General features: G+C 49.8%; 1 protein-coding gene across 4 annotated transcripts in view; it reads right to left on the minus strand.

The window, feature by feature from the left end:
• Positions 1-12227, minus strand: part of LAMA5 (laminin subunit alpha 5) — a 92505-nt gene that overhangs the window by 70664 nt on the left and 9614 nt on the right. The window lies entirely within an intron of this gene.

Consider the following 12227-nt stretch of genomic DNA (forward strand, 5'->3'; position numbering starts at 1 on the left):
GAAGCAGAGCTCAGACTCTGTGCTCTCCAGCTCAAAGGATCAACAAGCAAGATGCCCTTGCAAGGAGCAGCCGCATCCTGGGCTGCATCAAAAAAAGCATGGCCAGCAGGTCGAGGGAGGTGATTCTCCCCCTCTACTCTGCTCTGGTGAGGCCACACCTGGAGTACTGCGTCCAGCTCTGGAGCCCTGTTGGAGCAAGTCCAGAGGAGGCCGCGCAGATGATCAGAGGGCTGGAGCACCTCTCTTATGAAGACAGGCTGAGAGAGCTGGAGCTGTTCAGCCTGGAGAAGAGAAGGCTGCGGGGAGACCTTATAGCGGTCTTCCAGTACCTCAAGGGGGCCTACAAGAAAGATGAGGAGAGACTCTTTAGCAGGGCCTGCTGTGATAGGATGAGGGGTAATAGTTTTAAAACAGAAAGAAGTGGATTCAGACTGGACATAAGGAAAAAACTTTTTACCATGAGGGTGGTGGAACACTGGCACAGGTTGCCCAGAGAGGTGGTGGATGCCCCAATCCCTGCAAACATTCCAGCCCAGGTTGGACAGGGCTGTGAGCAACCTGATCTGGTTGGAGATGTCCCTGCTCCTTGCAGGGGGGTTGGACTGGATGGGCTTGAAAGGTCCCTCAGCCTGTGGACATCAGCCACACCGTCCTTCCAGACGGTGTTACACACAACCGAAAAGAACAGCAGTGTGGGGCTGCCCAGCCCCAGCTTGGCTGAGCCACTGACTGCACAGACAGCAGAGCCCTGACCCAGCACCCAGAGCACACCAGACTGCTAATGGGCAGATGCTTACTGGTCCCACAGATGCTTACTGGTGCCACAGTCTGCCTGGAAGTACTGAAAGCACTTCCCAGGACTTCACAATATCCTTGTTCTGATGGCTGGAAAGAAGGACAAGGCAGAGACAAGGGGACAGACAGAGACAAGACCATACAGGCATGTGAATGCAACCTTCAAGCCAGTTTTCAGCCCCTTTCCATGAGCTGACACCCACATGAGAAACTGCAAAACTGCAATTTTGGGCTGCACCAACACGCTGCAAATCCTGCTCCCTCAGACCCTTAAAAAAAATTAAAAATTAAAGGAAAAAAAATAATTGCTTTGCAGAAATGCCAACTACCCAACAACTTGGAAAAGCCCAACTGTCTACAGGTGCTCCTGCTGCTCTCCGCCTTGCCCGTCGCTGACAGCCATACGGCATCACTGCAGGGCAAACAGGCATTTATGGCTTACAGCCCCTCCTGCTTCCCACCTCCCAGCCCTGGGAAGGAACGGAGATAAGGGGAGCGCTACAGAAAACACAGGGGCTTAAGAAAGCTGTGATGTAGTGGAGATAAAAGGTCTGGGTGTGTAAGCACACACCACTGAAAGATCGACCGCTGCTGAAAGAAGGGAGGGCATGTGCAATGGCATGTGTCCAGGGTGGGGGCACAGCACAGGTATGTCAAGTTTTTAAGCAATAGCTGCATCGCCAGCCTGATGAAATACGTATGTGCTGGAGAAGGCTGATTTCCAGCTGCGTTTGTCAGTGCAGGAGGTCCAGATCTGCCCTCTACTCACATTAAAGGCGACACACAACTGACTCACGATTTCTTTGTGCAGTCCAGTCACCTCCAGGGAACACTGCCCAGTGCTTGTGCTAGTGGTGCGAATTTAAGCTGCACTCAGGGTCACAGATGCGGTGGTAGAGATTGGGTACTGGACGAGGGGAGGAGAATGGTGGTTTAAAACAGAGGGTGTGGAGCAGCATCCTCCTCCGGCTCATGTTGATGGCATTCTGAACCCAGACTCACCAAAGCACCCAGTTCTACCAGGCATCCCTCTGCAAAGATCCACTACAAAAATTGCTTGAGACAGCCTTCTTCAGCCAATGAGCCAAGTTAACGACAAAGTAGTGGGAGAATAAAGTAAGGAATTAACTGGATAGAAAGAAAAATCACATCTCCAAACAACACCAGGCTTGCTGTACCAAGAGGCCATCCCATCTCTGCATCAAGCTCAGAGAGACAAGAGGAAGGGTGCTAGAAATGAAACTGCAACAACTGGGGCTCTGCAGAGCCCAAACCAGCTCCAGTTCAGCAAATCCAAACCAACCATTTCAGCTGCCAGCCTCAGGGATAATGGAAGCCAGAAATAATGTTTCAGTTACAATAATGCTTACCCTGAGCACACAATTCCCCCGACTCCTTAATGAGACACATTAATTTTTGACACTGTTAAGGGGAAAGCAAACAGCTTAGGCATTTCTGCTCCTACGTTAGGCTCTCAAGTACCTATCTTATCAGCATAGCATAGCAGCCTTTCTAAGCTGTTTCAAGACTTTGGCCTTCAAAAACCTGGAGAGGGGGGTGGAAAAACCCTCTATTCATACTTAGCAAAGCATAGCTCGTTTTCAAGAGGACATTCCTGCCATCCAGAGCAAACAACTGTTCCCAACTGTACGTTCTGGGTGTTGTTTAAGTTACAGTAATGCCAACACAGGTTCACTGCGCAAGATAATTTAAACATTTTTAGGAGTTTCTGGGCCAGTTTACAATTGAAACAGAGAAGCCAGACAAAAGAATACTTGTGTCTGCTTTAGAGAGCTTGCAGGATGGTTTACACCCAGAGTTTTACAAGTACAGCTACGGCAGCTCTGACCACGAGCTGCTTGGGACGGGCTCTCCAGAGCGTGCAAGGAGCTGTACAAATCTGGGACCTGCTCCATCATCAGGCATTCTAGGCCCTGCAGTACTAAAGATAAAATAAAAAAAAAAAATACTATAAAAGAACTATAGTAAGATCCTTTTCAGTAATGACAAAGCCTTGCTGATTTGCTAAGTTTGTTCAGGAAGCCCTTGGCCAAATCATAGACTGAAAAAAGAAACTAGTCCCCTTCCACAGGATACAAACAGGATTTTGTGCTTTAGGCTGTAGATGAGACTTGCAACAGCTCCTGCTCTTTTTGTGGCCAACAGTGAATTAGATGTCTGAAGTTCCCAGAGCAGCCACGTAACAACCCCACCACAGCACAGCATGCACACAGATAAATGCCACCTGATCTATGATGACAAACAGAAGTCAAATCTTCTGTCTTGCGGGCAGAGCAAGGTGTTGGAGCATCAGCCCAGGTACCACCCCGCCACACCACCTGCTTCATCGAGGAAGAGCAGTCTCACCTCTCTACACAGCCCACAACCCCAGAGCCCTGGACACCACTGCTTTGGCCACGCCAAGGAGTTAAAACTCAGACACTGCAAGTCACTGCTTTTCTTGACGCCATCATTACAGCTCTCAATTTGCTACAAAATGGCCTTCTGCAATCATGGCAGGGCTTGGGTGAAACCAAGAAGACCCTCCAGCCACATGCTGAATGGTGCAGGGGCAACCATCTTAACCACACAATGTATTCTCCTAGAAAATCCAGGCTTGTTGCAAGCTCAGCTCTTAATTCATCTAAAAAAAACCCAAGATCTATTTTAGCCTTGACAAGGCACAACTTGTATGGCTGTGGCACAGCAATCTCCCATCAAAGAGAGGATTTCAGGCCCAGTCTGTCTGTAGCCCACCCAGCTCTCCTCTTCCCTTGCGTTTTTGGCATGATTATTAAAAAAAAAAAAAAAAAAAAAATTAAAAAAAAAAAATCCCAATGTCATGCATTTCACTTCCAGAGCCGCAGGAAATCCACTCCAAGTCACATGCCAGCTTTAGCTCCAAGGGTTTCCTTGGGCCGTCCTTTCAGCGACGAGGAGAACAAAGCAACATTGGCAACCGGCCACGCTACAAGCAAATATTTCCCCCATTCCCTTGAATGGAGTGGATATCCTGTCACAAACCTGCGCGCATGGGAAGGGTGAGGAGGGGAAGGAAACGGAAGAGGATGAATTAGCTATAAATTGGCACAAAGCGAGAGGTCTCAGCTTGCCACCAAAGCCGCTGAAAGGCTTTTCATTTTAAATGGCCAAGTGCCAAAGATGAATGACCACACAAACCTCAGAGGAGTCCCAAGCTCACTAGCACCCAAGAGCAGCGTACCTAAATCTTTCCTCCGTTGGATTTGGAAGAGGATATGGATGTTCCAGCTCTGACATCTTATTTTCTGTCTGCTTCTCACCCCAGATCTAGTAGGTGGCAAATGCCATTTCCTTTCTGCTCTCCATTCCCTGTCTGTCTTTCTTCACCTTGTTCTTCCCCAGGTCCAATCGGTGGTTTTGGAAGGTCCCTTTCTGGACCATCGTCAAGCAATAGCTCCAGGTCCCACATGTATGGGGGAGACCTGGCTCCAACAAAAGTCCCCTTTGCACCATGCATTAGCTCCCTGCACCAAACCCGACTGAACCAAGCTTTCAGACTTTTCAGCAACATCACTTTTCTGTAATTCTTCTGCACGGCTCCCATAAGCCTTGACAACACTGGGTTTAACGCTGTAGTTGTTAGCAGATTTCAACAAAGCCAAACCCGACACGTGCAAGCAGATTTATTCTTCTAAAAATCTGCGTTACAGCCACGCACTGGGTTAGGATTTGTCAGCAGGTTTCCCCACCATGACAGTGCCATTCAGAGCCGGGTGAGCTGACCCAACGGCAGCGCATACCAGGGCCACAGCGGGATTAATGTTCCCAATGCCGCCGCTAACACCAGCGGAGATCCGCAGCTACAGCGCTTGCGTGGCAGTTCTCGCTGCTGTTCAGGCTCACAAGAACGCAGGTTTTGCACTCGTGGTCCCCTCAAGAGCCTCCTTGTGTTTCCAGTCCCTTTTATAGAGACCTGAAGTACGCTTACCCCAAGGCGGAAAGCAACAACTGGTAAAGAAAGAAAAACACAAAACCCAATCCTGGGTCCAGCCAAAATCTTCATGCCCACTAAGTCTGGGTAGATGCAGACTTTGCAAAAGCCTGGAAAAGGATTAAGCTACAGCTTTAGTAAAGAGTCAGGACAACAACAGTGAAGTCACAATGAAGCCAGTGACACAGATTTCTGTTTGCAGTCATGAGTCTGTGTTTACAGTTTGCAACTATGTGCAAATACCAGAAAGTCATTCTTTTCCCCTTCCCATCAGGGCTTGGCATCACATGCATCTAACCAGATCCAAGAGATGCCTACAGCAGCATGCCAACTGGTTTTGGTCACAGGGCACGCTCCGATCCACAGTGACAGCAACTTGTAGGAATCCATAAATAGAGCTCAGCTGAGCGCGCGTGCGAGGGAGAGCTCTCTATCAAAGCAAGCAAAGAAAGAAACGGGAAAGAGCAACTAAACGCACGTGTGAGAAATTGCAGCAGCTCAGAGTTTGGCTGTTTGCTCGCCACTGCATGGGTTATGCAAACAACCACTGAGAAGACTCAGGATGCCAAGGAGAGGATGCAAAGTTATTCTCAGGCAGAGCACACCAACTAGAGCCGAGTTATACGCACAGGCTTTGACAATCTGCTCCATTGAAGATGCAGCTTTCGGCACGCACGGGTACAACAGTAAAATCCATCAATGACATGCAAATCTTCTAGGACAAAGGCAACTTATTCAAAGGGAAATTGTTCTGACTTCCAGACAGCCATGCAAGACAGACAAACATATCCCTGCAACAGGAGCTCAGCTAATTGAACTATGCCGGCAGAGTCACAGCTCCTCAAGGTAGATGTGGCTGGAAACAGGAGGTATGAAGCTTCCCATCACATCCGGGAGACTCACATCTCCCGTGAACTTTTTGTTATTTGACAGAGGGAAGGACAAGACAGTCAAACTACCATCCTAACACCATCCTCCAGGAACTCTGACTGACAAGCCCCGGCAAGTCTTCTTGTAGCAGCAACTGCTGGCCCCTGTTACCCGCTCATCCTCTCTGCCAGAGGCTGCCACCTCCGAGCAGACCTGTCAGGAAGGCGCATGACCCCATCCCCGCTGCTCCAGAGCCACCTGACGTCCTAGCAGTGGTACCACCACGCTGGCAGGGAGTTTGCCACACACCCTTGCTGACATCAAGTAGGTGACATCCAGTCCACCTCGAGAATGTAACGAACCATCTCCAAAGAGGACTGAGAATGGAAGTGGATGCTGAGTCTCTAAACTGCACCAACAGCCTCTCTCCTCTCCGTTTCTGAGTGGCTGCCTTTCCAAAGCAACGTTCATGGGGCCAAGTTGAGGTACTGGGAGGAAACAGGCACTGTTGCTTCCTGTGCTGCACAAACAGGAGCTGGCACCATCCAGACCCACCTTCCATTAGCAGTGACCTCATGTTAACAAAGGCCTTTTTTACAGTCATGCTTGGCAAGTCCTTCCGTGGAGCACAACATAACATCATTCCTCTCATCCTTGTCTCTGGTGACCCAAGTAGCCCCAAACCACTGCGCCATCCTCACCTTGTGCAGTCATCCATGTGCCACTCTCAAGGCCTTGTCCTTCTCCCTGGATCTCCCAGTATGGCAAACCCTGGTGGTTTCAATCCCTTCTCTCCATCCCCTCAGCATGCCTCCAGAAGCAAAAACTCAGTTATCAGGTCTGTGTGAATAGGCCACATTTCCCAAATTAGCTGCCACTGATCTTGAGTCTACTCATAAGGCATTTAGGAAGACTCTTCCATCCCAACCCCCTGGGCGTGCACCTCTCACCTCGTGTCTTGCTACTGGTCTCCTTTTTATTTTCTACCAAACGGGAAGCAATGTACTATTTATTGCACTGCTTGGCATCACACATAGGAGGGGAGGTCTGGAATTTGAAGAGCACTGAATCCAGAAAACAGGAAACGGCTGAGGATCAAGGCTGGGCACAGCCCGGAGGCCCACATTTATGACTGTAATAAAAGGATAAGGCAGAGATGAAAGCAGGGCTGAGCCAGGCTTGGTAAAGCATCAAAAGAAAGGTGCAGGGGGCTAGAACAGGCTTGAAAGAGCAGAGAAGCTGACTAGGCAGATAATCAGAAGTGTGTTTAGCATCCTCCCTGCCAGCCTGGAGGATCTGCGCCAGGACATAGTTGTGCCGGAGCTGTGGAGGGCAAGGACAGCCCCTGGAAACCCACCCTGGGAAGCAGGAACAACCCACTTGAGGGGCTTCTCATCATGATCAGGATGAGCATCGAGAACTGAACAAATTGTGCAATGCCACAGGATGAGCATGTCTCCCAGCCCACATCTGGGTCACACAAAGAGCAGGGCTGGTGGCACCTCCGGGCTCACAGCCCTCGGCTTCAGCAGTGTGCCCTCAGGTGTGGTCAGGGCAGGAGTTCACCAGCAGCCAAGCACTCTGTGCAGCGGTGAGGGATGCTGTCACTTGGCGGAGGAAGACAATGGACAGAAGAGAAGGGCTGCACAGGGCCAAGTGATGTCCTGGGGGCTTGACTCAAGAACTCATCTCTTCTGCAAGCAACTTTGTCCTCGTTGGTCTGGTGCTGTGCAGGCCCCAGCTTGGTAACTGGCTGCGCACACAAAGTGATGGAGATCAATGCAGTGTTCCCCTTTTGGAGACGGGACAAGCCAAAGTCCAGAAGACACTAACCCACCTACTCAGATGCCAGCATGCTCCACGTCAGAGCTGTGAATCACTCCAGTTCCGCTGGGTAAGCTGACCTTCACAAAACACAGGCTGAAGTAGGAAAACACAACTCTCCAGTAAACAGAGGCTTGACCTAGACGGTTCGGGTCTGTTTTAACTTGCCTGGTACAACCACAAACAGGCCGGACAAAGCTGACCTGTGGAGCACGCGCATCTGCACACATTCACACCCGATTCAAGGCACGCTCTTGTTTGCCAGCCCAGCCAAGTAAGACACTTTCCAGGAGAACAGCAAGAAATTACAAGGCTTGCCTTCCAGCTATTCATTACAAACTAAAGCCTCCCATACGCCAGCTCGCAGCTCGCCTGACCTCTCCCCAGCTCATGCTCGCCCCGGGCTTTCTCCTCGTCTTTGAAGAATCCCAGGGAGCTCAGCAGGAGCAGGCGGCCGGGTGGGGAGGGGCTGCTCCACAGCAGGAGACCTCAGCGTCAGCCTCTTCATTTCTCATAACACCAACATTAAAAATAGGTAACAATACGCAGGGAGAAATTACAGTGGAAATCTTGTACATGCTTCTTAGAAACAGAGCAATTATCCTTTCATCAGTCGTAACCCGGAGCTGTTCTGGGGGGAGGCCGAGGCTGACTTTAACACCTGAATTCTCCGGAGCTGGTTCAGGTCTAGGCAGAGCAAGCGCAGCCTCTGGGAAGATTAAGCCGTGGAAGCACAAGGGTCATTTGTACAAGATGCAAAGGACAGGCAGAAACATCCTCCTTGGAGGCCAAAAAAGGTGCTGCAGTGCTGAGTGATTTGCCCAGAGCCTCCTGCTCCCCTGGGAGCCTTCCCTTCTCCATGCTTACAGCCTGGAAGACGTGAGGCACAGCAGGTCTTTGGGGAATCAAATGTTACAAGTGAAATACCATCTGCTCATTGCAGCCCTAGAAAACTGATTTTAAGCAGTACTGGTTCATAACATAAGCAAACACAACATACAATTAAAATTCCCATGTCATCCATGATTTACCTAAAGTGATACTCTGCACATCTTTTCCCTTACAGCAACCACCACCAGCACTAACAAAGAGGAAAGAAATCTCAGCCGTGACTGTTCTGGATCCCAGAGAGGGGAACCTGGCATCCGACTTGGCAAGGCTGTTTGAAAAGGAGGGGATGGGTCTGCTCTTGCTGCTGGAGGAGACAGATCTCCACTTGATCAACAACCAGGCACTCCCTTCCCACTCACCTGAGCGGCTCCTGCACAGCTGCTGGAGCCAGGAATCCAGTGGGAGCTGGCAGAAAGCACAGCAAGGTCAAGAAGGGCCAAGCAAAGGCAAAAATCTCCCCTTAAAAGCGCGCACACACACACAAAAAAAAAATGCTGCTGGTCCGGGTCAGGGGAACTGCAACTTTGAAGAAAACAGAACAGCCCTCGCAAGCTAAGTTATTTCAAACAATAAGGGGGAAAATATCCTGGGAGAGAAGATCCGCACACCGGGGCTCAGCGCCAGCTCCCAGCGCTGCGCGCTCTCTCACAGTCACACCTTTCTGCGTGTCCCAGAGAAGCATTACAAATATGCGCCCCGCTTCCACTCGACAGCCCTGTTACGACACAGCAGCGCTGGCCAGGCTCCGTAGTTAAAGAGGAGCCACCGGCCGTTTCAGGTCAGGGAACCAGGATGCTGAAGCCTGTGAACGAATAAATCTTGATCCACTTCTGGAGGATTTTATGGCGACTGCAGAGGACTCTACACAGGAGAAGAGAGCAGCCTCAGCTGCTGAAAGAAAAAAAGGATTTCTGCTCAGCCTGCTTAACGTGCTTTATCTTTAATACTGCTTTTGCTCCAAGAGCCAGAGAACAATTTGGAGAAAGAATGTCTTTGTTAGAGATTTTACGCCCCAGCCCTTTACTTAAGGTGCAAAAGCTCACAGTAAATGTCACTAAGCCCTCCTACCCCTTTCCCACAGTGATGCCCCAGCACAATGAAGACCAAGGAGCCCTTACAGTAAGAGAAATTTTTACAAAGTAAAAACTATGTTAAAAAAAATTTTAAAAATCCTAGCTCTTCACTCATTCTTGCAATGCTCCATGAAAAATACATGCCAGGCAGAAAAGGCAGCCTGTAGGGCAAGAGAAATGAAAGCTATGCATTTCCCAGCGATGTGTACTGGGGAAAAGGATGCAGAAGACATCCCCGAGGCGAAGGAAGGGAAGAGACTGTTCATGTCTCCTCCTGTGTATAGCAAGAATGAACAGGATGCCTTGGAGGGAAACACAGGCAGCAGCTACATCACTTGGAAGCAGCTAAGAGCTCTCACAACAACTGAAACAAAGGTGCAAAAGGAAGAAGGTGAAAGAAGGGAGAGGTTTTCAGCTGAAAATTCTTCTTAGATGACCATTGCCCACATCCCACCCCACGCTTAGGGAAAGCAGCCACTAGCAGAACACCTCCATTCAAGAATAACCATGAGCTTTCTCTTGGGATTTAGTGAGTTCTCATCAAGAAGGATTTTTAAAATTCATTAAACCAGGGGATAAACATCAGATTGATCTGTGTGCTGAAGGCTTTTGCTGGGGCCAGGGAAGTAAGCCTCAGCCCAGCGTTTTGCAAGGCTTTCCTTCCAGCTGCCTTTCAAAGAGGGCTCCTGAAGACCTCCACCAGCAGCTTCCACTACTATTTCAATTAATTGAAAATAACTGGAGGGTTAGAAACTGAGGTGAAAGAAGATTTGGGAGCACTGTGACACACAAAGTACTATGCTATGGTTCAGTGGTGTTCCTTTAGCAGTAGGCCAGGTAGCATTTTCACCCACAGAACCCAGCCCGGATCTACCAAGGACAAGCAGGAAATCAGTTCACACGAAGAGGATTGACTTGTTCCTGCAAGTCAGGCATTCAGCCCGACACCCAGAACCTGCAAGCGTCCTGCACGCCTAATTGTTGTGCAAAGCCAGCCCCAAGGGGCCACATTTGCAGTGCAGGAGGGAAAGGAAGTAGGTTTATGCCCTGGAAATCCATCACAGGAAAAACACCCACCTCCTTTTGAGAGAAGTTTCATATTGAAAGAACAGCAGCCCGTTGGCCGAGGGCTGGAGCATCTAGTGAGTACTGTGCCAATGGAACTAGAAGAGCCTGGCAAGCAGAAGTTAATCTGTTCAACAGAGGCAGGAAAAAAATGGGAACTTTGGCAGATCCCACTGCAATTATTAGAAAACTCACGAGGTACTTAAGGCACCCAGTAAGCTGTCCATCTACTCCCTTGCCTAGACACATCTCACAGCAACTACAAAACACACCTTCAGCCTGCCCGGGAGCTCAGCGCACAATCCTCCTCATTTCCTTTCTGTCTTTGTGAGTTACCAATGAATGCAACTGTTTTTTTCTTTTTAACCCTAAAGGGAATTGCATTTTAAGCAGTAACAGCCTGGGGCTCTCCAAGGGAGGAGGCGGTTCTTCCCTCCTCGCTGGGGGTCGGTGACCGGTGTGTAGGGGCCGCTGCGTGCCCCCTGTGCAGCAGTGCCGCAAGGTTGGAGCAGAGGCTCCAGACACCTCAAGACATTGCTCTGCCAGATCTAATTCACCTCTTAAGTAGAGGCTTTCACACATAAATCCCGTTCCTGACTAAAATGAGAATTAAATACCTTTAGAGGTGTAAATCAAAACTCCCTGCAAAGCTTCAGTCTGAAATTCTGCTGTTCTCTAGTGTCGCCGAGGATGGGGGGAGATGGGGGATGCTATCCAGCCACCTTCTCACTGCAGTAATTAACCTCAAGCAAGCACTGGCACGAAGCTCCTGCTCTTGCATGACTGCAAGCATTCCTCTCCAGAGTTTATCGTAGAGCACCAACTATCCATAAACATCGCTGGGAAGGGCTGGCCTGGGTTCACCTTCACGCAAGGAAGATGTCAGGCCCTGGCAGGAAGCCAGCCATTCATGTTTCTTTAAACCTCCCGATTTTTGTCAGCTCTGACTCAAATGACCTTCTGGGGCCGGGGGTCGGGGGGTAAAGAATCTTCCATCACACCCTTTCCTCCCCTCCACCCACTGTGGCACTTAATCACAGCAGGATCACAGGGGACAATTCCCATGGTGGCAGTGAGTCATGGTCTCCTGTCCCTCTGCTCCCTACAGCCCCATTGCAGCTGAGGCACTTTCCCACTTCCAGCTGCTCCGGAGGCTCCGGGCAGGACAGGAAAGAGCTTGGAGCTAAGAAGCAGTAGGGCAGGCTTAGGGGCCTCCACCACAACACACAACACTGTCCTCCCAGCACACAGCACCCTTCAATTCTTCCACCCTGCGAAACCCGAACTGTGCTTCATCATGGTGCTGTGATGTTGTATTTTGCAGCAAACCCACACAATGGCCCAGCCATTCATCCTAAATACACTAAAGCTTTAAGAACAGGGTCACAATTAAAAGGAAGAAAAAAAAAATTCCCTCTTCATACTCCCCTCCCCCTAACATCCATTAAACTTTCCTCCTTGGAGCTGTCTGACACATTTCTCGTGCTCAAACCTGAGTCTGACATGGCTCTTCCAGCTCTTCCCCCCACTAATTCTGAAAAGGAAAAAAATTACTCCTTCCCAAGAAGGAGGCACAGCACCAGCGGGAGCAATTCAGATCCGACCCGCCAGCAGATAATTGTCACAACCTCCTCCCGTGCTGCGGTGGGAGCTCTGATCCGCCTCGCCGATGAAGCCGTTAAGATTAGGCCATGCTGGCACTAAGGCGACATGATGCGAGCGTTTAATACACTCAC

The sequence above is a fragment of the Chlamydotis macqueenii genome, chromosome 16 (genome assembly GCF_036417535.1).
Source record: "Chlamydotis macqueenii isolate bChlMac1 chromosome 16, bChlMac1.mat, whole genome shotgun sequence".
Lineage (NCBI taxonomy): Eukaryota > Metazoa > Chordata > Aves > Otidiformes > Otididae > Chlamydotis > Chlamydotis macqueenii.